The sequence below is a fragment of the Erpetoichthys calabaricus genome, chromosome 2 (genome assembly GCF_900747795.2).
Source record: "Erpetoichthys calabaricus chromosome 2, fErpCal1.3, whole genome shotgun sequence".
Lineage (NCBI taxonomy): Eukaryota > Metazoa > Chordata > Cladistia > Polypteriformes > Polypteridae > Erpetoichthys > Erpetoichthys calabaricus.
The window spans coordinates 268,528,547-268,554,815 of NC_041395.2; the positions used below are offsets into that span (position 1 = coordinate 268,528,547).

General features: G+C 42.7%; 1 protein-coding gene across 1 annotated transcript in view; it reads left to right on the plus strand.

Annotated features, from left to right (window-relative positions):
• Positions 1-8,344, plus strand: part of dnajb12a (DnaJ heat shock protein family (Hsp40) member B12a) — a 59,973-nt gene extending 51,629 nt beyond the window's left edge. The window contains exon 9 of the mRNA XM_028795512.2: positions 7,662-8,344. The gene's annotated coding sequence lies outside the window, so the exon portion shown is untranslated. The remainder of the gene's footprint in view (positions 1-7,661) is intronic.
• Positions 8,345-26,269: the final 17,925 nt, after the last annotated feature.

Here is a 26,269-nt window from a genome sequence, read left to right on the forward strand (position 1 = left end):
TTTTCACCTCTCTTCCACAATTCCCATTACTCTGTACTGTTGATCCCAAGTATTTAAACTCCTCCACCTTCGCCAACTCTACTCCCTGCATCCTCACCATTCCACTGGCCTCCCTCTCATTTATACACATGTATTCAGTCATGTTCCTACTGACCTTCATTCCTGTCCTCTCTAGAGCATATCTCCACCTCTCCTGGGTCTCCTCAACCTGCTCCCTACTATCACTACAGATCACAATGTCATCAGCAAACCTCATAGTCCACGGGGACTCCTGTGTAATCTCGTCTGTCAACCTGTCCATCACCATTGCAAATAAGAAAGGGCTCAGAACTGATCCCTGATGTAATCCCACCTCCATGTTGAATGCATCCATCGCTTCTACCGCAGACTTCACCACTGAGGTCTGCTGTCCACATTAATACAAAATAATGTGGAAATGCGTCTTAAAAACAGTTAATGCATTACAATGCAAATCTTCACACTGTTAAAGCTGTGCATCAAAGCACCATAACTTATATGAAATAAACTACAGTAATCCCTCCTCGATCGCGGGGGTTGCGTTCCAGAACCCCCCGCGAAAGGTGAAAATCCGCGAAGTAAAAACCATATGGTTATATGGTTATTTTTATATATTTTTAGCCCTTATAAACTCTTCCACACTATTATAAACATTTCCCGCACAATTATACAGCATAAACCCTTTGTATTATCTTAGATATTAGGTAAGATTCGTTGAAATGATGTATGTAAACACACTGTTTATATACAGTAAAACCTATATATTATTTTAAAGATATCGAGCGTCTCCGATATCACATATGTTACAGCCATTATGACAGACAGGCCACCAGCAATAAATACGTACAATGCAAGAAAAATTGTATACAGTAAAATGTGTGTACAGTGACACTAAACTATGTACATGTAGTAAGTACTGTACGTAGAAAATTAATTATGGTTTCTCACCAACAATGACACGATGACTTGTCCGATAACGATGAGTTTAATTTTACTGCACAACAAAGGAGAGCTTACAGCTCTTCTAAAGGAGCCTCTTCAGGCGACTGTGTAGCACCGCCGTTGTTCTTCTTCCGGCAGTCATCAATCCAAATCCCTAAAGCAGATTCCATCCGGACTACCGCCTTATTACATCCACTTACAACTCGGTTTGCTCCCTGGTTAAAGGACACTGTGGCCGTAGATTTTATATGCTTTTCCTCCTTTTTAAATAAAAAGAATCGTGGACTCATTGATGCCGCAATGGCGTCCTACAGTGGTGTAGCTGTTCCCTGCCTTCAACATATCCAAAACTTTTACATTTTCGGCAATCGTTAGCATCTTCCGTTTGCGCTTGGGCACGGCCCCTGAAGCAGTGGCAGGAGCAGATTGTTTTGGAGCCATAACGAAGGGCTTGACTATGCACAAAGATAAACAAAAAAGAGCACAACGGTTAACTCTTTACACAGCAAAACACGTTGATGCTGAATGAGCGAGACAAGACTTCCTGGTTAACGCAGCGGAATTGAATTCGGTGCTCTGTCGCTGAGCCAATCAGCACACAGGAACTTAACTTCGTGCTCTGATTGGGTAGCTTCTCAGCCATCACCCAGTAGCGTCCCTTGTATGTAATCAACTGGGCAAACCAACTCAGGATGCATGTACCAGAAGTAAAAAGACCCATTGTCCGCAGAAACCTGCGAAGCAGCGAAAAATCCGCGTTATATATTTAGAGATGCTTACATATAAAATACGCAATAGAGTGAAGCCGCAAAAGTCGAAGCGCGATACAGCGAGGGATTACTGTAATATTACCCTGGTTCATAGCCCATGAACTGTAGTTATGTAATAACACGTTAACACACTTGAGAATTGTAATTTTTAGAAGCAGAAGTGTAATTTTGAAACGCGCAACACTATTCACGTATATGAAATATAAATTTCATGTAAGTTATTACAAGTTATTTTTGACAGCGATCTTACTCCGTAGATTTAGCTAAAGAGCGCCTCTGTGAAGCCTGATACACTGCATCTTGGGGTTTGAAAGGCCACTTGTAAAGGGTGCCCTGGTTAGCAGATAAAGTCGAGATAGAGTGGCAGTCCAGACCCAGGGTGAAAATGTGTTGCTAAAGCAAAGTACATCCGTTTACACTGGCATCATTGTCTGTCACGATTGATGGCACCTGACCTCATTAAAACGGATGAACTGTAATTGTGCTGGTGATGGAGCACAGAGACCACATTTGGAGTTTGTCAGAAACTGATTGTCATCATGTTTGAAAATGTTTGGAAATGCAAATACATTTTCTATTTACAAATAACAATCAATTAAAAAAAAAAAAAAAGACAAGTATTGTGTAGGGCACTGTCAGCAGTCAGGAAAGGAGCAGTAGAACGGGCAGCCGGCTTGGACTCCTGTGCAGCATTAAAATGTGAATGCAACTGCATATCTGAAATTAAGATAGCACTGCTTTTGTGAGACGGTTCCATATTTTGCATCTGGTTAAAACACTAACATTTTTATAGTAGTGCAGCGTCTCTCCATCTTTTTCACTTTCTCTTCTTGGGTCATTATAGCAGCCCATTTTCAAACTACAGTGATCCCCCACTATATCGCGGTTCAGCTATCGTGCCCCCCGCTATATTGCGGATTTATTATTATTATTATGATTATTATTATTATTACTAGGGGGCTCCCAGTGGGTATGGTGTGAGGGCTGAATGCACGCTAAGGAGAAGTGCTTGGATCAGTGCTGGCAAGCTGCGTGTTCTGCATGTCGTTTTTTTAAGAGCTGGGAGCACCTGAAGTTTGCCTGTGAAAAGCATTCCAACAACTGCGAGGTTAGATGTCAGTAAACTTGTTTTAAATTGTTTGTGAATAGGGCGTGATGTGCAAAAGTCACTCTCTCACGGGCTTTGCTCCTTAAGGTTGTTCAGTTAGGTTCATAAATATTTGGACAGAGACAACTTTTTTCTAATTTTGGTTCTGTACATTACCACAATGAATGTTAAATGAAACAACTCAGATGCAGTTGAAGTGCAGACTTTCAGCTTTAATTCAGTGGGGTGAACAAAACAATTGCATAAAAATGTGAGGCAACTAAAGCATTTTTTTAACACAATCCCTTCATTTCAGAGGCTCAAAAGTAATTGGACAAACTAAATAACTGGAAAGAAAATGTTCATTTCTAATACTTAGTTGAAAACCCTTTGCTGGGAATGACAGCCTGAATTGAACTCATGGACATCACCAGATGCTGGGTTTCCTCCTTTTTAATGCTCTGCCAGGCCTTTACTGCAGTGGCTTTCAGTTGCTGTTTGTTTATGGGCCTTTCTGTCTGAAGTTTAGTCTTCAACAAGTGAAATGCATGCTCAGTTGGGTTAAGATCAGGTGAATGACTTGGCCATTCAAGAATTTTCCACTTTTTTGCTTTAATAAACTCCTGGGTTGCTTTGGCTGTATGTTTTGAGTCATTGTCCATCTGTATCATGAAATGCCGGCCAATCAATTTGACTGCATTTAGCTGGATTTGAGCAGACAGTATGTCTCTGAACACCTCAGAATTCATCGGCTGCTTCTGTCCTGTGTCACATCATCAATAAACACTAGTGTCCCAGTGCCACTGGCAACCATGCACGCCCAAGCCATCACACTGCCTCCACCGTGTTTTACAGATGATGTGGTATGCTTTGGATAATAAGCTGTTCCATGCCTTCTCCATGCTTTTTTCTTGCCATCATTCTGGTAGAGGTTGATCTTGGTTTCATCTGTCCAAAGAATGTTTTTCCAGAACTGTGCTGGCTTTTTTAGATGTTCTTTAGCAAAGTCCAATCTAGCCTTTCTATTCTTGAGGCTTATGAGTGGCTTGCACCTTGCAGTGCACCCTCTGTATTTACTTTCATGCAGTCTTCTCTTTATGGTAGACTTGGATATCGATTTGCCTACCCCCTGGAGAGTGTTGTTCACTTGCTTGGCTGTTGTGAAGGGATTTCTCTTCACCATGGAAATGATTCTGCGATCATTCACCACTGTTGTCTTCCGTGGACGTCCAGGTGTTTTTGCGTTGCCTAGTTCACCAGTGCTTGCTTTCTTTCTCAGGATGTACCAAACTGTAGATTTTGCCACTTGTAATATTGTAGCAATTTCTCGGATGGGTTTTTTCTGTTTTCGCAGCTTAAGGATGGCTTCTTTCACCTGCACGGAGAGCTCCTTTGACCGCATGTTGTCTGTTCACAGCAAAATCTTCCACATGCAAGCACCACACCTCAAATCAACTCCAGGCCTTTTATCTGCTTAATTGATAATGACATAACAATGGACTTGCCCACACCTACCCATGAAATAGCCTTTGAGTCAATTGTCCAAATACTTTTGAGCCCCTGAAATGAAGGGATTGTGTTAAAAAAAAATGCTTTCGTTGCCTCACATTTTTATGCAATCGTTTTGTTCACCCCACTGAATTAAAGCTGATAGTCTGCACTTCAACTGCATCTGAGTTGTTTCATTTAAAATTCATTGTGGTAATGTACAGAACCAAAATTAGAAAAATGTTGTGTCTGTCCAAATATTTATGGACCTAACTGTATGTCTTCGAGATGATCTGGTCTCGATCACTTCGTTCAACTACCCCCCACCCCGCCCCAGGGGCGCGCTACTCTCCTGCCACTTCGCGTCTCTCCCGCTCGGGTTGTGAAGGGGGGAGCTGAACACACACTAAGCAGAAGTGGACGGATCAGCTACTGGCCTTGTGCTGCTTCTGCCAAGATGCCTGTTCTGCTTGTCACTCTGCGCATCGATCATTTAAAAGCATGTACACAGCAGCTGTCCTGTCTCACGAGATGTCAGATTGTCTTCTGAGAAGATAACACCTCGTCTCCCTGTGAAGATTTTTTTTTTTATAATAGAGATGTTACTTATATCCTTAGCCCGACATCCACATATCATATGTGTTTACAAAGTGTGATTTAATAAGTTTACATGTGTTTAAAGCATCTGGGAGGGGTATTTTAAGACTTAAACTATAAAAAATGTTTATTTATATAGTGTTTCTATATCGTATATTTTCACCTATAGCTGATGGGTCTGAAACGTAACTTCAGCGATAGATGGGGGATCGCTGTACCTATAGCTTATTGGCTGCAGTGTGTTGCTGTGCATAAACACGACAACCACTAGGGAGGCATTTGAATGCCAGCTGAAAAAGTTGAATTTATGCATAGAATCTACATATGAAACGCATGCTAAAGACTTTCATTGTGAAAATTAACAATCACTTTCGGATATACCTGTACATAACATGTTTTGAATACTGATGATGCAGGCCGCATTAAGCCATAATCTGTTTCATAAATAGCCATGAATACTTGATAAAAGAGTTGTGAAATACTAATGCTTTCATTATTTTAAAGAATTCTTGCAGCATACAGTAATACATGCTAGGTCCAGGTTTTCTTGATCTTTCAGCATCCTGCTTGGTAGACTAGTATACATTAAAGGTTTCTGTTTGTCCATACATAAGGAACCTTTTTCAAAGCCCAAAGAACCATGTTTATATGCAGAGTACCTTTCTTCACAAGATGAAACGCTTCTTTAAATTCAGAATCCGAATTCACTTTATTGGCCAGGTACACTAATGTGTACTAGAAGTTTGTCTTGATAGTATTATTGCAACATACAAGGAGAACACCAAATACAAAAGATAAGTATAAAATGATAAAAAATGATGAAATGTGATGCAGTATGCAAGGGCAATAAAAAGTAAAGAGATAGTAGGATTAAAATGTCTAGGCAGTCTAGTGTGCGGGTGTACATAGATGCCGAGTAGAAGCTCAGACCTGTTTAGTAAGAATAACTACACATGGAAGGTGACGTGTCGTTTTAGCTTTCACTGCACAAAGATGTTTGCCAAAGGGAAATATTTGGAAAAGTGAGAAAAGCGCTATATAAATGTAAAGAATTATTATTATTAAGTGATGCCCTGGGTGAGTCGGATCAGCAATGATCTTTGCGGCCATCTTCCTTACCCATGACTCATAGGACTTCAATATGCAGTAAGTTACAGCCTATGATCCTTTCACAGGGTCTAATGATGTGTTGCAGATTGGCCTTTGCCTAAACAGAGGCAGAACTAAATCAGACAGTTATAGATGAGGTCAGAATGGACTCTGTGATGGCTGTGTAGAACTGGACCAATATTGAGTTTTTTTTAATGTTAAGGTCCAGATTATTATGGCTGCACTGCAATGACAGATTTTCTACCTCTTGTCTGTATGTGGACTCATTGTGTGAAATGAGGCCTTTTAGTGTTATGTCTTTTGAAAATTTAAGACATGTGACTGATGAATTGCCAGATGTATAGTCATTTGTATAAAGTGAGAAGAGTAGTGGGGAAAGGACACATCCCTGTGGTACACCAGTACTAAGGGTTAATGGGCCAGACATACATGTGCCCAACCACACATACTGTTTCCTGGTCTGTGATCCAGTGGCAGATTGAACTATTCAGGCTGAACTAGGTGAGAGATTCTTATCTAGGAGCTATGGGATGATTGTTTTGAAAGCAGAACTAAAGTCCACAAACAAGATCCTCACATATGCCCCTGGCTTATCAAGGTGTTGGTAAATAAATTTCAGGCCTAAATTCATTGCATCATGCAGTGACCGGTTGGCTTTGTATGCAAACTGAAATGGGTCCAGAAAGGTTTTTTTTTTTTTTTTTTTTTTTAGTATTGTTGAGGTAATTCAGAATAAGGCATTCAAAGGTCTTAATTACCACCAAGGTTAAAACTACTGGTCTCTAGTCATATGGGCATTTGACCTTTGATTTCTGTGCTATACTAGAATGATGGTGGACTTTTGAAGCAGGCTGAAACAGTGTACAGATCCAGAGATTGGTTGAAAATGTCTGCAAGTACTGTAGACAACTGGTCTGCACAGTGCCTGTGTATAGAATGGGAAATAAGGTCCGGACCTGCAGTTTTTTTAATATTTTGCTTTTTGAATAAGCTGCAGGCGTCTTTGCACTAATGACAGGTGGGGAAGCTGAGAAGAGGAGTGTACAGTAGAATAGTAACATTGAGACCATCAGGTATATTTATATCACATTTTCTTTCAAAGTGACTGTAAAACTGTTTTAACTGATTAGCCAGACTGGGATCAGCAGAACTGTCTGATGTTTGTTTCTTGTAGTTAGTAACCTGCTTAAGGACTCTCAAGACTGTGCTGTAATTTCCAGACAGTTGTTTCTGGAGCTTATGAGTACTTTCTTTTCACACCTTTGATCCCTTTCTCCACAATAGTTGGCTTTCATATATTCCTTATGACTGCCAGATCCGAAAGCACATTCTTTGTCCTGGCACAGTTATCTGAACTCTGGGGTGAACCAAGGTTTATCATTGCTAAATTTCATAATTGTTTTTGTTAGAATGCAAACATCTTCACAAACACTAATATATGAAGTTACAGCATCAGTGTATTTGTGTATATTGGAGGTGGCAGTATTGAAGGTACTTCAGTCTGTACAGGCAAAGCAGTCCTGAAGCTCCACTGTTGGCTTGCTGGTCCACTTTCTATGTGTTTTTACTACTGACTTTACAAACAAAACATATTTGATTCACCACTTTTCACATGCATTTGATGTATTCATTTATTTTTTTATACTTAGGTCATTCTACAGTTGAAGAGGAAAGCAAGGTGTTTTGAATTCAGAAACAATTCACTACAAAAGAAATGAAAAAAAGATTGCCTTCACTGAAAGTGGACTAGAGAAAAGAACAAATCTTTTGAAAATCCATTAAACAATCTTCCTGGTTTTTAAGCGTCACACTTCTAATCAGTCCGAGACTTTCCTGAGGACTTGTGAGCAGAGAAACGGAAATCTTGGAAATGCCTACAAATGATTTGCACTGATGTGACATACAAAATAAAATCCTAAGCTTTAAAAAGAAAAAAAAGAGAGAAATATTTGAAAGAAGAAATTAATTTATTATGGCAAAACAGATGTTTTTGAATGGTCATTGTTTTTTTTGTCTGAGAAAATGCCAGTGAATCCTTCGATCATGCATACAGTTTGCTAAGAATTGCTTCTTCATTACTTTACACCTTTACAAAGGTAAAAAAGAATGTGAGACTAAATAATTGTAGATATTTTCTTAGCCAACCACTGACTGTGCCAGTCAAAGACGTTACTGTTTCATCTAATATATAGTTTATATTTGTATATATGTTCTACTTTTAACTATGCAGGGACTACATTAAATTATTTAGCTTCTTCCATTCTGATTTAATAAATTGTAATATGTGACTTTGCCTGTGTTGATTAAAATATGTCAACTTACATTAAAACATTGCATCAGTGAATATATTTATAAAAACAAAATTATAAAATAAGTGATTTGAAGTGTTTCCATTTCATCTAACCTTCGTACTACTACTACTACTATTGAGGAAAGTGGGCTGCTTTGTCCATTTCCTAAAGAAGGCAAATGGCAGTTTAACAATTTATGCTTCTGTTCCTGTCTCTGAACAGGTGTGGACAGAATGAGATACTTTTACACACTCAGTGCCTTGTAGGAGTCATTCGGAGATGCTTGATAAAAACGGGGCCCAGATGTGTGTGTCTGTGTGTGTAGCAGCAGCAGAGTGTAGATGGCAGGTTGCAGTCCAGGCACAGCTATTCAGAGGACAGTAACGAGTTGACAACGGTTGTTTCATTTTTATGCTCCACTTCTTAATTGTAATGCCATGGATGACACTGAAATGTCAGCTTCAGTAAGTATAGATGTTTGTTTATTTTCTGACAAAACTAAGAAATGAACTTGCAGACATGCAGTGTGAGTTTTGTATGATTTAAATATTATAAACAAATTAGTCCTTTTTTCAAAATCAAGCATGGAAGGTCAGAGTAACTGCAGTGGCACTTGTGTCAGGGGCTTATGGCGAGGAAAGGCAGGCTGTTTCTTCTCTACCCCAATATAACTGATAGGTTGGCTGGATGCTAAGTGGTGCTTGGTTTTCAGCCACTCTTGGCTTTTTGAAATTTTCTCGTCCATCCTGATGTACTCCGTATGAAGGCTATGTGACGTGACTACATTCACGTTCCACCTTCTCACTTAGGCAGTGTACAAATGGCACTTGAGTGTTTCCATCTTTGTATTTGCTTCTTTATGAACACTGTGGACCACCGGGGTGCATACAGCTGCCCTAACCCCAACACAGAGAGGCACGACATGAATTGACACAGAGTGCACTTTTATTTATTGGTGGAGAAACACTTTCTTCACTCCCCACAAGTGCACAATGTCCACAAGACAAAAGCACTCATTCTTTCTTTCTTTGTTTCCTTCTTCACTCCTCTCCCGGCAAGCTTCGTCCACTTCCTCCCGACTCTGGTTCCTCAAATAGAGTGAGGTGGCTCTTTTTATTCTACTCCTGGGGGTGCTCCAGGTGGCTCATCAGTATTACCTGGAATCAAAGTCCACTGTAGGGCTCTGCAGCTCCCCCTGGCAGCCCCCACAAAATCCAGCAGGGCTGTACCAAACTGTCCCAGCGTGCCCTGCAGGAATCCGTGGTGCCACAGCCATCCAGGAGGGCTGCCCTCTAGTGTCCATGGGGAGGTAGTGTCTCTCAGAAGCCCTCTCCCCCAGTCATTCCATCCAGCTGGCTTCCCGGCCAGGTAAAGGTTGAGGCCGCCCGTCACAGCACGCAGACAGCTTCAGGTAAATCTGTACGTTTAGCCTGGTGAGTAAGTATTGAAAACCAAAAAAAGAGTATAGACTTCTCACTGATTAAACTCTTCAGTTCTCCCATCCTGATTTCCCATCCAGACTGCAGTTGCTCTTTTCTATAAATTAATTTATGTGTGCCAATTTGCATCTTGAGACTACCCAACTTTACCTTGGGCCCATTGCGACACATGCGATGGTTGAGCGGTTTAATACCTCGCTTTTCACAAAGCTTTTAACTCCTGAAATACACAGAAAATCTAAGATGACTACAATTGGAAAACCAAAAGAAATGTAACCAATTGTATCATAAATGCTGTAAGTCGCCTGAGATAAAGGCGTTGGCCAAATAAGTAAATGTAGACGTGCTCTGAATAACAGTGACAATGTCATCAAATTACAGTATCAATGGCGGTTGTTATCAGTCTACACAGACGACAACAGATTATCCAGGAGATCATTCAAAAAGCCTCTCATCTGATGCTGCCATAAAAATAAACTAGTGAAGTGAGAACCAGCTAAATCAGAGAGAAATACAGCGTTTATAACAAGTATTCACACCTTAGAAGTTCTCACATTTCATTATTCTACCACACTGAATGACAGTGGATTTAACTTGGCTTTGTTTCACATTGATCAACCGAATAAAAGATTCTTTAATGTCTGAAAACAGATCTCTGCAAAGTGATCTAAATTAATTACAAATGTAAAACACCAAACATAAGTATGACACACCTTAACCATCACTGGTGCAGCCAATTGGTTTTGGAAGACACATCATTAGTTCAATGGAGATCAGCCGATGGTGGTAGTCTAAACCCACCTGAAGGTCCAACTTGTGGCGAGTCGGTGTCATGGCCAAACCTACACAACAAAGACAGAGACTCCAAGCAACTCTATGAAAAGGTGATTGAAAAGCACAAATCAAGGGATATAAACAAGAAAATGTCCAAGTCACTGAAGATGCCTTGGAGTCCAATTATGTCAGTCATTACGCTGGGGCAAGAAGAAGACTAGTGAGGGAGGCCATCAAGAGGCCTCTGATAACTCTGAAGGGGTTTACAAGCTACAGAGTCTGGGATTGGAGAAAATGTTGCTCGGGTACTTCACCAGTCACACCTTTATGGGAGAGTGGCAAATAGAAAGGCACTTAAAACACACTTACCCAGTTTGTAATGTAGAAGACTCTGAAGCTTTATGGCCATCAGACTAAAACGCCATGTTTAACTGCACATTGTCAAAATCACACCATCCCCACCTTGGTGGTGGAAGCGTTACTCAGAGAGGATGCTTGTCTGCTGCTGGCCCCTGGAAGGCATGTGAGGGCCACACGGATGCAGCAAGATACGAGAGAAATCCTGGAGGAAAACCTGATGCAGTCTACAAGAAACTTGTAAGACAACGACTTCAAGCGTAAAGGAAAAGTTACACAGAAATGGCTTAAAAACAACAACGCTGATGTCATGAAGTGGCCAAGCCAGAGTCCAGAGCTCAATCCAATTGATAGTTTGTGGCTGGATGTGACAAAGGCTGTTCTCTCACAATCTCTATGTAAGATGACAGAGCTTGGGCAGCTGTCAAAGAAGAATGAGGAAAACCAACAGAATCCAGATGTGTAAAGCTGATAGAGACCTGACTCAATCATGGCCGCAAAAAAGTGCAGAGTTGACGGGGGTGAGTACTTGTGAGATCAATGATTTTCTGTTTTATTTCGGTACTTAATTTAGATCACTTTGCAGAGGTCTGCTTTCACTTTGACATTAAAGTCATTTTCTGTTGATCAGTGTCAAAAATACTAAATTAAATTCAATGTTGTAGAATAAAGAGGGTGATCAGCGTTGGAGGGCTGCAGTAGCTGCAGGTTCTTGTTTTATCCTCGTTGATTAATTACAAAACAATCCTTGCCAATAACACATCTTACTTCTTTTCATGGCTGGCCAGTGTTTTAACTCTGCAATGTCTGGTCATTTTCTTTTTAATGCTATCATCCAAATGATTTGAACCCTTAAACATAGTGAGCACTGAGGCATCTGGAGTATGGCACTGGCTGATGGGAACTGTAGTCCCGAGGTCTGCATTTTCCACAAGGTTACAGATGAGATGGGGATGATGGGGATATATATGTTAAATACATAATATCAAAGTCTGTAAATTTTACCTTGGTGAAATTAGTGTGGTTAGAAATGGGAAAAATGTTGTGCAGAGATGTTAAGCACAATAGGGTATTTATTTATTTATTCCTTCCTTATGACCTAGCAATAGCCACATGTATAAAAAATTTGACAGTAAGCATGCATGATGTCATGCTGGCCTTGCAAAGCATCATGGGGCGCTTAAGTGAAAAAATGTTCGCATAAGCTTGCTGCATCGCGAATTTCCTGAAAAATATTCAGTGAACAAGTTTACCATCAAACACCACAAATATTTACTCTGGAAAAAATGCTTTGGTGAATTTTGACAATCAGAACTACTCTCGGCATTGTGACACCCTGAGGCAGACATGTGAATGAAGAGGGCCTGGAAACCCCCATCGCAGCCCGATGAGTCTCTCTTGGATTTGCGCTAATAGATACTTAGCACGATGACAAAGTCACAAAATCAACGGAATGTTCAAGCAAATTATAGAAAAACACCCAATCTAAATCCATTAAGTAGTTCTCGTGTGAAAAGCGGACAGACATACAAACGGGTCTAAAAAAGTGTAAGAAATTTCATGCTTGGACCACAAAATTTTTATAACCATTTCTTATCGAGCACCTATGGGCCAGGGGTAACCTACATTCCAAATTTCAAGTCCAAAGTCCTCATGGTTCCGGAGATTTTGTGATGAGTGAGCCAATGGTATTTGGCTTTTATATATATAATATAGTTTTAGAAATATTTCTGCTTTTGCTATAGATTATATATATTTTGCTCTTTCTCTGTGCAGTTTGCTTTCTTCATTGTATCTTATTAATGATGATTAAAAACAAGCAGAGCAGACACCCAGGCAAACAACACTGAATCGTGAAAGGCTTTAGCATTAAACCCCACTAATTAGAAAACAATGTATTAATTAAACAATTAGAACACCTGGAAAAATAGCATGAACATCAAGATGAAAGTATTGTTAAAAAGAAAATACACTATTCCCGTATAATTGCTTAGTACATTTTATCCATCCATCCATCCATCCATTGTCTCCCGCTTATCCGAGGTCGGGTCGCGGGGGCAGCAGCTTGAGCAGAGATGCCCAGACTTCCCTCTCCCCAGCCACTTCTTCTAGCTCTTCCGGGAGAATCCCAAGGCGTTCCCAGGCCAGTCAAGAGACATAGTCCCTCCAGCGTGTCCTGGGTCTTCCCCGGGGCCTCCTCCCGGTTAGTCGTGCCCGGAACACCTCACCAGGGAGGCGTCCAGGAGGCATCCTGATCAGATGCCCGCGCCACCTCATCTGACTCCTCTCGATGCGGAGGAGCAGCGGCTCTACTCTGAGCCCCTCTCGGATGACTGAGCTTCTCACCCTATCTTTAAGGGAAAGCCCAGACACCCTGCGGAGGAAACACATTTCAGCCGCTTGTATTCGCGATCTCGTTCTTTTGGTCGCTACCCATAGCTCATGACCATAGGTGAGGGTAGGAACATAGATCGACTGGTAAATTGAGAGCTTCGCCTTGCGGCTCAGCTCCTTTTTCACCACGACAGACCGATGCAGCGCCCGCATTACTGCGGATGCCGCACCGATCCGCCTGTCGATCTCACGCTCCATTCTTCCCTCACTCGTGAACAAGACCCCGAGATACTTGAACTCCTCCACTTGGGGGCAGGATCTCGCTACCAACCCTGAGAGGGCACTCCACCCTTTTCCGGCTGAGGACCATGGTCTCGGATTTGGAGGTGCTGATTCTCATCCCAGCCGCTTCACACTCGGCTGCGAACTGATCCAGAGAGAGCTGAAGATCACGGCCTGATGAAGCAAACAGGACAACATCATCTGCAAAAAGCAGTGACTCAATCCTGAGCCCACCAAACCGGACCCCCTCAACGCCCTGGCTGCGCCTAGAAAATTCTGTCCATAAAAGTTATGAACAGAATCGGTGACAAAGGGCAGCCCTGGCGGAGTCCAACTCTCACTGGAAACGGGTTCGACTTACTGCCGGCAATGCGGACCAAGCTCTGGCACCGATCGTACAGGGACTGAACAGCCCTTATCAGGGGGGCCGGTACCCCATACTCTCGGAGTACCCCCCACAGGATTCCCCGAGGGACACGGTCGAATGCCTTTTCCAAGTCCACAAAACACATGTAGACTGGTTGGGCAAACTCCCATGCACCCTCCAGGACCCTGCTAAGGGTATAGAGCTGGTCCACTGTTCTGCAACCAGGACGAAAACCACACTGTTCCTCCTGAATCCGAGGCTCGACTATCCGACGGACCCTCCTCTCCAGGACCCCTGAATAGACTTTTCCAGGGAGGCTGAGGAGTGTGATCCCTCTGTAGTTGGAACACACCCTCTGATCCCCCTTCTTAAAGAGGGGGACCACCACCCCGGTCTGCCAATCCAGAGGCACTGTCCCTGATGTCCATGCGATGTTGCAGAGGCCTGTCAGCCAAGACAGTCCTACAACATCCAGAGACTTGAGGAACTCCGGGCGTATCTCATCCACCCCCGGGGCCCTGCCACCAAGGAGTTTTTTGACCACCTCGGTGACCTCAGTCCCAGAGATGGGGGAGCCCACCTCTGAGTCCCCAGGCTCTGCTTCCTCATTGGAAGGCATGTTAATGGGATTGAGGAGGTCTTCGAAGTACTCCCCCCACCGACCCACAACGTCCCAAGTCGAGGTCAGCAGCGCACCATCCCCACCATATACAGTGTTGACACTGCACTGCTTCCCCTTCCTGAGACGCCGGATGGTGGACCAGAATCTCCTCGAAGCCGTCTGAAAGTCGTTCTCCATGGCCTCCCCGAATTCCTCCCACGCCCGAGTTTTTGCCTCAGCAACCACCAAAGCCGCATTCCGTTTGGCCTGCCGGTACCTATCAGCTGCCTCCAGGGTCCCACAGGACAAAAGGGTCCTGTAGGACTCCTTCTTCAGCTTGACGGCATCCTTCACCGCCGGTGTCCACCAACGGGTTCGGGGCTTGCCGCCACGACAGGCACCGACCACCTTACGGCCACAGCTCCGGTCAGCTGCCTCAACAATAGAGGCACGGAACATGGCCCATTCGGACTCAATGTCCCCCACCTCCCTCGGGATGTGGTCGAAGTTCTGCCGGAGGTGGGAGTTGAAGCTACTTCTGACAGGGGGCTCTGCCAGACGTTCCCAGCAGACCCTCACAACACGTTTGGGCCTACCACGCCTGACCGGCATCCTCCCCCACCATCGAAGCCAACTCACCACCAGGTGGTGATCAGTTGACAGCTCCGCCCCTCTCTTCACCGAGTGTCCAAGACATGTGGCCGCAAGTCCGACGACACGACCACAAAGTCGATCATCGAACTGAGGCCTAGGGTGTCCTGGTGCCAAGTGCACATATGAACACCCCTATGCTTGAACATGGTGTTCGTTATGGACAATCCGTGACCAGCACAGAAGTCCAATAACAAAACACCGCTCGGGTTCAGATCGGGGGGGGCCATTCCTCCCAATCACGCCCTTCCAGGTCTCACTGTCATTGCCCACGTGAGCATTGAAGTCTCCCAGCAGAACGAGGGAGTCCCCAGAAGGTATGCCCTCTAGCACCCCCCTCCAGGGACTCCAAAAAGGGTGGGTACTCCGAACTGCTGTTCGGTGCATACGCACAAACAACAGTTAGGACCCGTCCCCCCACCCGAAGGCGGAGGGAGGCTACCCTCTCGTCCACCGGGGTAAACCCCAATGAACAGGCTCCAAGTTGGGGGGCAATAAGTATACCCACACCTGCTCGGCGCCTCTCATCGGGGGCAACTCCAGAGTGGTAAGGGTCCAGCCCCTCTCAAGGAGATTGGTTCCAGAGTCCAAGCTGTGCGTCGAGGTGAGTCCGACTATATCTAGCTGGAACCTCTCAATCTCACGCACAAGCTCAGGCTCCTTCCCCTTCAGAGAGGTGACATTCCACGTCCCAAGAGCCAGCTTCTGTAGCCGAGGATCGGACCGCCAAGGTCCCCGCCTTCGGCCACCACCCAACTCACACTGCACCCGACCTCCTTGGCCCCTCCCATAGGTGGTGAGCCCATGGGAAGAGGGACCCACGTTGCCTCTTCGGGCTGTGCCCAGCCGAGCCCCATGGGTACAGGCCTGGCCACCAGGCGCTCGCCATCGAGCCCCACCTCCAGGCCTGGCTCCAGAGTGGGGCCCTGGTGACCCGCGTCCGGGCAAGGGAAAACGCCGTCCAAAATTGTTTTCTTCATAGGAGGTTTGTTTAACCGCTCTTTGTCTCATCCCTCACCTAGGACCAGTTTGCCTGAGGTGGCCCTACCAGGGGCATAAAGCCCCGGACAACAGAGCTCCTAGGATCATTGGGACACGCAAACCCCTCCACCACGATAAGGTGGCGGTTAAAGGAGGGGTAGTACATTTTAATATTTTTTTTTTTTTTTTTTAACCAAACTTAGTTTTCTAATTTCTATATTGTTCCCAAAACACAGAATCTGGGAAATAACACATCACTTAATTAGCCCAGGATTCCAATTAAAAACAGAAGCTGGTTGGAACAAAAAAAACCTGCAGCCACCGAGGGTCCCCAGGACTGATGTTGAGAACCCCTGTTCTAGATAATGCGTTGTACTTGTCTGTGTAGACCCATAATGAGCGGCAATGATAAAGAAGCCATTGCCACTGTTATTCAGAGCACATCTAGCAGGCTCTCCTCCATCAGCACCACTACAAGCTACACTAAGCATTGATCGATGCGCTCCATTAAATGGTTGGTCATCTACAGTAACGTAGATACAGTAACCAAAAGAATCCGCCACATACTGGGTGCGTAACATGAAAATGCATCTCCCTATGTCAAACAAGGACAATACTTAAAAAGAACAACAAAAGTGGGTTCAAACAACAGACATGAGAAATGCAGTGAATTTCTGCAGACCCCAAGTGACTTGCAGTAACGTCAGTATGAAGCAGCTTCTTAGTGGGGTGTCAAAAAGCCAAATTAAATCCACTGGGTTTCAGTGTTGTATATCAAAAAAAATGTGAAAACTCCCATAAGGTGAACACTTTTTACAGGCATTGTAATATGTAGACGGCATAAAAGTGAGACACTTATTGACATGACAGCCTTGGATCTCCTACCATGTCGGTGCAAGTAACTTTGTAAAATACTGGACTGAGGGGTGGTGACGGTTTTGACTCCTAATAAATGCATTTTGTTTAATCCTTTGTTTTAAAAATGTAGATAAAGTTACTGTTTTTTTATTTTATTGGTACCCTTCTCAGGCAAGGTTTCACCTTGCACACGGTGCTGCCAGGATAAGTATGGGCTTTCCATGACCCCGACCTGGACGTGAAAATGGATAGCTGGATATTTATATGGACATTTTAAAGGTGTATTGCCTACAAGGTGCAGTTTATACTTTTCCCTGTTCAGGCTGCACTGCACAGCTCAGAACGGTTTGTCTATACCTCTCTGCCAATCTTTTCCTTGCCAAAATATGGGTAGCACAGTGGTAGCACAACTGCCTCACAGTAAGGAGACCAGGGTTCAAGTCCTGGGTCCATCCTGTGTGCAGCTTGTAGGTTCTCCCCGTGGGTCTCCCCCCACTGTCCAAAGACATGCAGGTCAGGTGACTTAGCAACACTAAATCCAGTGATGGACTAGCACGCTGTCCAGGCTTTGTTCCTGCTTTCCTGGATAGGCTCCAACCCCCCACTATTACACTGGTTAGAAAATGACACGACAATCGAAACTTAGTAAGGTGGCAGTTACTGTACTTGCCAGTATATTGTCATATTAAGCAGTTGGCACTGAGAATAACAGCACAAGCTTATGATGACTCGACTGCAAATGCCAAACACCACAAACTAAAAACAAATTACAAACCTGGGTCCCGAAAGCTCCTTTTGCATCAACGATGTGCCTAACCTTCTCCATTCTCCATTCCTGTAAAGAAGAAAGGAGCTGGTGGTGGATTTTAGGAGGACCAGGCCCCTCATGGACCCCGTGATTATCAGAGGTGACTGTGTGCAGAGGGTGCAGACCTATAAATACCTGGGAGTGCAGCTGGATGTTAAACTGGACTGAACTGCCAATACTGATGCTCTGCGCAAGATAGGACAGAGCCGACTATACTTCCTTAGAAGGCTGACGTCAAAGTTGTTGTCTGTTATACCTGCATTTTTATCACTCATTAATATTGTTTTTTTATCGGTATGCTACTGCTGGAGTATGTGAATTTCCCCTTGGGATTAATAAAGTATCTATCGACGAGAAACATTTTGACACTTGAAAAGGATCAAGCTGTTCACGTTATAAGGCTATGTCACAACAGACGACTTTTCCAGCGATTTTCAGTCACAGCCTTCATTTACAGAATTGTAGCCAGTCAGAGGCAGACGGTGGTGCGCTCCCATGAAGTTAATCATCTGATGTGATATTCCCAACGACTGAGACCAGCTAGTCTGTGAATGCCTAGGACTGAGGGGGCAAGCTCTTTGTGTGCGAGAGTTGAGAACTAATGGGCGTTCAGTTAGAAGTACAGTACAACTTTATAGAGTGTAGCGACAAGGGATAAGGAACATGCATGTTTTGAACCCCAGAAACAAAAGTGAAGTTCATCAGTCTGATGCCTCATGTTTTATGTATGAGAAAAATAAACAGAGGGCAGGGATTTCTGGTGTTAACTAATTGCACTTTGCCAGCACGCTATTGGCTATCAGAAAAAAAGGGACAGTATGACTGCGCTGGAAGATCGTCGCTCTGCTAGTAAATGTGACACGGGCCGAGACTTCAGTCATGTAATTTGACATGGTGCAGTAAACAAGATCAGCAAATTTGAAATACCCCCTGTCACAAACTCCACAAAGAGCCATAGCAAGGTTTGGAGCAGCCACCCGTATATTTTTGGTTTCCTAGTTGCAAATAAATGACAGCACTAATGTGCACAAACCAGTGTCCAAAACAGAACAGAGGGAATAGGGGAAAGGTGGAGGCTTTTAAAGATCAGGACAGGATGTGACGTCAAAGGGTCGGGATTGTAAGGGTCTTCAACCATAGGCTCAGGCCCGGTCGTGACATCAAGGGGGCCAGAACCAGAAAGATCTTCATCCATTGGTTCTGACCTGGAAGTGACGTCAACAGGGCCAGGCGGAATCTCCCGTGAATGGTCTGCAGGAAATTGAGAAAAAGAATCGGTGCACTCTGCCACATCCCGGTCAGATTCGGAATTGCCCTCACTCAAGCCTTTTAGCTGCCTCCCTTGTGCACGTGTGTGACACCCCCGACAAAAAACACATAATGTGACATCGGTTTTACAGTCTCTTGAATGGAAACATTTTGATTTTCAGAAACAACACGAAACATTGGTAATCATGTAAATTCTAGAAATCTTGTTTGAATGATGACCTGTCCAGGGTTGGCTCCCACAGTGTGCCCGGCGCTGCGCCCACCTCCCTGACTGGATTATTAAGTAAATTGTTATGATACGGAGTAGGTGGAGGGGTTAGCACTTGTGCCCATCATGACTCCGGGGCCTGTGTATTGTTTGCCTGATCTCTCTGTCCAACTTGCTTTCCTACCATAGCCCAAAGACGTGCAGGTTAGGCTAGCCACCCTCTCTAGACCAGGCCACTACAATTGAGGGTGTCTACGTGTTTCTGCCATTTCCCTAAAGCCTGAGACAAACATATAGCAACCCTCAGTTTAAGGAAGAAGATTCGGAAAGTAGGAGATGTTGGTATTATAATGGAAAACCTTCTGCAAAAGGCACGGTTAGTTGAGACGGATTCTGGATTTTCATTTATGACTGACTTAACTTTGTAAGGCTGCCACATCTGATTAAAAATCAATTTAATCTGTGTACATAACGTTTTTTATATACAGTAATCCCTCGCTATATTGCACTTCGACTTTCGCGGCTTCACTCTATCGTGGATTTTATATGTAAGTATATCTAAATATATAACACGGATTTTTCGCTGCTTCGCGGGATTCTGCAGACAATGGGTCTTTTTACTTCTGATACATGCTTCCTCAGTTGGTTTGCCCAGTTGATTTCATACAAGGGACGCTATTGGTGGATGGCTGAGAAGCTACCCAATCAGGGCACGCAGTTAAGTTCCTGTGTGCTGATTGGCTCAGCGATGGAGCACAGAATTCAATTCAGCTGCGTTAACCAGGAAGTCTCATCTCGCTCATTCAGCATCAACGTGCTCCTGCTACTGCTTCAGGGTCCGTGCCCAAGCGCCAACGGAAGATGCTAACGATTTCCGAAAAGGTAAAAGTTTTGGATATGTTGAAGGAAGGGAACAGCTGCAACGCTGCAGGACGCCATTATGGAATCAATGAGTCCACGATTCTTTTTTATTTAAAAAGGAGGAAAAGAATATAAGATCTATGGCCGCAGTGTCCTTTAACCAGGGCGCAAAACGAGTTGCAAGTGGACGTGATAAGGCAGTAGTCTGGATGGAATTTGCTTTAGGGATCTGGATTGAAGACTGCCAGAAGAAGAACAACTGCGGTGCTACACAGTCGCCTGAAGAGGCTTCTTAGAAGAGCTGTAACGCTCTCCTTTGTTGTGCAGTAAAATTAAACTCATTGTTATCGAACAAGTCGCCGTGTCATTGTTGGTGAATAACATAATTAATTTTCTACGTACAGTACTTATTACATGTACATAGTTTAGTATCACTGTACACACATTTTACTGTATACAATTTTTCTTGCATTGTACGTATTTATTGCTGGTGGCCTGCCTGTCATAATGGCTGTAACATATGTGATATCGGAGACGCTCGATATCTTTAAAATAATATTTAGGTTTTACTGTATATAAACAGTGTGTTTACATACATAATTTCAATGAATCTTACCTAATATCTAAGAGAATACAAAGGGTTTATGCTGTATAATTGTGCGGGAAATGTTTATAAGAGTGTGGGAGAGTTTATAAGGGCTTAAAATATATAAAAAAAACCATATGAACATATGGTTTTTACTTCGCGGATTTCCACCTTTCGTGGGGGGTTCTGGAACGCAACCCCCGCGATCGAGGAGGGATTACTGTAACTTACAATTCTGATTTGGGCAGCACGGGAACGCAGTGAGCTTACTGGGTCGTCCTTCTTGTATGGAGTTTGCATGTTCTCCCTGTGTCTGTGTGGGTTTCCTCCCAAAGACATGCAGGTAAGGTGAATTGGCTCTAATGTGCATGCGATGGGCCGGTGTCCTGTCCAGGGTTTGTTCCCATCTTGTGTCCTATGCTGCCTACGACAGGCTGCAGCCCCCACCGTGACCCTGCTCTGGACTAAGCTGGTTAGAAAATGACATAACTATTGTGATTCACTCTGTTCTCCCTGTAGTCAATATGGGACTTTTGGGAGTTGGGACAGACTGGGCACTACTCCATTCTGCTAAGCTTTTCAGAGGCACACAAAACATTCTGTGCTAACACAGCAGGCCTGACAGAGATGTAGGAAGCCAGTCGCTTCTCCCCCACGTGCATTCTAGAAATTTCCTGTATTTCATATAATAACCAATGGTGTTAATGAAAGATGAGCAGACACCTCTTCAGGCTTTTGCCAGATCAAGGAACACATAGAAGTTTGTAACTGCAAGAAAACATGGATTTGCAAGTGGACTCGAGCCAATACACAAAAGATACAATTTTCTTTAATGGCTAAGGAGGTGCATGTCATTTCTTTGAGTGCCTCAAAGCATAGTTTTCTTAGTGCCAGAGCCAGACATTCGCAGGGATCTTACGTGTGTCCAGTTCCTCAAGCTCTAAGACCCACATTATGCATTAAAGTAAGGGAGAAGAAGCCTTACTTCAAAGAAGAAATCTCACTCTGGTACCAGAAAAGGTCCGTTCTTCATAAAGTTAAAGAGGAGCCTACTGTGCAAAGTGAGCTGAGAAAGACTACATCACCTCATGGTAAACAGCCAACTGGAAGTAAATTTCTTTACTTGAACCCAGTACTATGGTGTTGTACGGTGTTAGCCATTATGATTGTAGAGATAAGTCAAGCAAAATGACACCTTTTATTAGCTAACTAAAAAAGATTACAATATGCAAGAATTTATGACAACTCAGACCCCTTCTTCAGGCAAGTAATTTTTTTAGTTAGCCAATAAAAGGCGTCATTTTGCTTGACTTCTCACTTTACTTGAACCCAGAAGATTAACCGCCCAGCATTGGACATGTTAAAAACCTGGTACTATAAACCCTTCATAGCTAGCAAACAGCCAGTTAAAGGAAGTCTTTCTCATGTGTGGCACAGTATATCATGAATAACTGTGTCAGGTAAACTACTAACGTTTACAGCCTTTGGCTAATTTGAAAACAAAAGAGCTTCAAGTCCAAGCTGAGAATTTAATAAGACGAGCCGTGACGTCGCGCTGAAATTCCAAAAGTGAAACCACAAACGCAAAGGCCTGTAAATTCAGGTCCCCAGAACCTCTGAACACATTAAAGGGCAGCCTCTTCTGTGTTGTATATTTCTGTCTTGCACCTCGCCCTTTATACTCGCACACACAGAGATGCAGGAAATTCAAAAAGTAATGAGACCCTTTTACATTTTTCACATTTTATTATGTTGCACATTTGTGCTAAAATCATTTAAAATTACTTTTTTTCACATATCAAGCAAAACACAAAACCCTGGAATGACAAAGCAAACACAGGATTTAATACATTTTTGCAAATTTATCAAAAATAAAAAACCTAAATATTCGATTGACACAAAAATACGAGTAATCTATTCTTGTCAGTATAATATTTTTGCATATTTTTTCCCAGATTTTTCTTCAAATCTGGGCCAGCAATCTCACTGGTTCAGACCAAGACTTAAGAAACCACTAGCAGTTTCAAAGACATCTACGCTGACATGGATTACATGGATTCAGGAATAGATAGCTGGATTTTCCATAAAATTAAATGAGGAAACTTCAAGACAGAGATATACTTGGAAATTATTTGTAGTGGAATAATTAATTACCTTTATTATTTTCCCTTAATATACTGCAGGTATATACATATAGGGAAAGTGATGCGACAGGGTCAAAATTTTAACTTTGGCTTTTAAGCGGATTTCCACATTTTAGACGTTCCTGCACGTGATTTGCCTACTTTCAGACTGATGTCTGAGTGTTAGATTGCAAGTCTGTGGACACAATAAGTCAATTATAAATCCATCCATTATCAAACCTGCTATATCCTAACTACACTTACTTGTAGTAACTGCCCTGCGGTGGGCAGGCGCCCCGCCCGGGATTTGTTCCTGCCTTGCGCCCTGTGCTGGTTGGGATTGGCTCCAGCAGACCCCCGTGACCCTGTGTTAGGATATAGAGCGTTGGGTAATGAAACCACAGTCAGCACAGTTATTAGCTCTGTAAATGAATTTCAACGGATTTACATTCATTAAAAATATTGTATTGTGTCCCAACTGCAGCAAACCAGGTGATAGCCAATATACATTTTTCTAACATGATACTTCATTCCATTCCAGGATGAAATATTGGCTTGCACATTTCCCTGCTTAAAATTTTATTATTTTACTTTATGTAGTTGACACCATATGCTGGACACCTCATTTGTATACAGCACCCTGTATCACATGCAATGCTTTATTAGTACGTACCTTTCAGGGTATTAGCCATATATATTTTACCCTTCTTATATTTTGGAGACTACCGGTTCTAAAATTGTATAGGCTGGTATAAAGGCTTGCTTGTACTAATTGCCATATTTCACTTTAGTCAGTTTTCTAACCACACAGTAGGTCTGTTTCTTAGCTATAAATAAATGTTTGTCAACAGCAAGCAGAACTTTTGTCATCCTTGCACAGGCTTTTTACATCATAAGCAGTAAGCTATAAGGCAACCTAATCACCAGTTCTATTGGTGTATGTCAGGCACATAGTAATTACATGGCGTGAACATGTGTATTTTTCAGAATCTCAATTACTATTTCTATTACAACAAATGAAAGAGAAGTACTGTACTATGGTGTACACACCCTTCCCTTTTCGTCCCGTTGAGCACTTCTTCACATAGTGCTATCCCCTTCCTGACCTAACAGTCTTCAAAGGAGATACAAGTCATACGTCCAATGACGCATGAAACTGACGGCTTTAACCAACTCATACCCATGTTGCAATCTGAAAAAAATCCCAGCTGAAGATTGCAATTTGCAGGAAGCAAAACTGCACATCAAATAAGTTAATCAATGACATTTGCTTTCTGTGCCAATTGTGTTTGCAAGCATGACAAAACTGTGTTATGAATAATCTGCACAGATGTTACAGTCTTTCAAAATATTAACAGAAGAACATTTTTTCTTGTTCCCCCTAAAATAAGATGTCTGATTTATTATTCTTAATGACTTGTAATTTTCAAAAGCAATGTGAGGACAAGATTTAATTTACAATAGACTGCAGCTGAACAGTGAGGTGGTGCAGCAGTCAGTGGCTGTTCACTGCTAGTGTGGTATTTGCATGTTAACCCCTGTGGGTTGTTAGTGGATAATTCAGTCCAACCCCACATCCTAAGGACCTTCAGATTAGGTTAACTAAACTGGCACACTGAGTGAGGACCAGCATGTCATCCAGGGTTGTGCCCGATGATGCCAGTGGGGATAACGCTGAGTTGAGCTCTATAGTTACATGCCAGTCCTACGCCACAGAGTGGAGCTAATGTGGGGTTTTTTGGCATACTGGAACTCCAAAGCTTGGAGTTGGAATTGAGGCTCACACAGTTATCCTTGGTCTGCTGGTTAAAAATGTCAATGTTTGAATAGTTACTCATTTATGTGAATAAAACTAGCAAGACACAGCACTTTATTAGTGGGTTATTATGTGCAGACTCTTATCTTAATGTACTTCTTTGCCAGACTAAGTTATGTGTGCAAACATTAACAACTTTCTAGAAGTAACATCTCACTTATGCAGAGAACATCTGGTTTTACGATATATGAAGTGTAGAATAACTAGAATTTTCAGTCTGAGACAATATACAAATTTGTGATTTAGCGATGTAGATTTTCTTCCATTTCTATCTGACAGTTTTTCTACTATTCATTGTTGCTTCTACAACTTGTAGTAAGTAAATGTCATTAGTCTGAATATAAAGAGATGAAATGCAAAAGACTAAAGAAATAATGAGGAATATTGTGTTTTTAATTGTGTCAGAGTGTGTGTGTGTGTTTTCACGATGTACTATATGAGTCTCGATCTTTGTTTCAAATATGTGGTAAACATTTATCTTTTAAGTGCTAACTCTGCAGTGTAATGATAAGACACAAGCAAGCAGTTTTGTACAAGGCTGATATTCTGATTAATTAAAGACCTTTTGACAATTCATGCGCATACATTTTGTCCTGGATTTCATTATTGTGGCGCCAGCTGTGCGGCGTGGGTAAAAAAAAACTGGTTCACGACAAAGATATCCGTCAGGAAGCCTTTAATAATTGATTAAACATTATCCAGAATTATCCAGCAATACATCTGCATTGAATTTAATGAAATAATAATAATAATACATTTTATTTATATAGCGCCTTTCTCATGCTCAAGGCACTTACAGAATATAAGAAAGAACGGCAGGGTATACAGTATATAGCATTGTACAAACCAGATAAATAAATAAAGAAGATTACGACAGTGAATTCAGAGAACAAAAAACAGACAACATAATTGGTGGTCTCGCACACACACATACAGGTTACATGAGCATCTTGACAGAGAGGTAAACTGAGATAAGGGTAATAAAGTCAAGTAGAGCTAAAAGCCTTCCTGAACAGATGAGTTTTGAGTTGTTTTTTAAAAGATTTCATGGAGTCAGCTGACCTGATTAATTTCGGGAGGTCATTCCAGAGTCTGGGCGCTATACAGCTGAAGGTCCTGTCACCCATGTAGTGTAGATTAGTGTGGGGCTATAGATGCTGCTTAACAGGTCGTTGCTCTGAACGTCCCCACCTATGTGAACGCTCCGCTCCTCCATTTAATTACCACGGTAAGCACTTACTTCTTCACAGCTGCTCTTTTATTTATCTTCTACACTGGTGAATCCATCCCACTTCTCACACCACTTGTCGCGCCGTCCGTGTGACGTGGGTAAAAAAAACTGGTCCACGAAAAAAGATATCTGTCAGGAAGCCTTTAATAATTAACTAAACGTTATCCAGAATTATTCAGCAATACATTTGCATTGAATTTAATGAAATAGATGCTGCTTAACAGGTCATTGCTCTAACTCAAGTGTACTGAGCGCTTTTAGTGTGCGTCCATACACCAAGTCTGTGAGCAAACAACAACCAAAAAACTTGTGCTTTTACTGTGCATAATAACCAAGATAATTCACCACGTATCAAAACCACCCTGAACTTTAGAGCTGTTAAAACAACAGCCCTGAACTTTTTCTGGTCACTACAATATT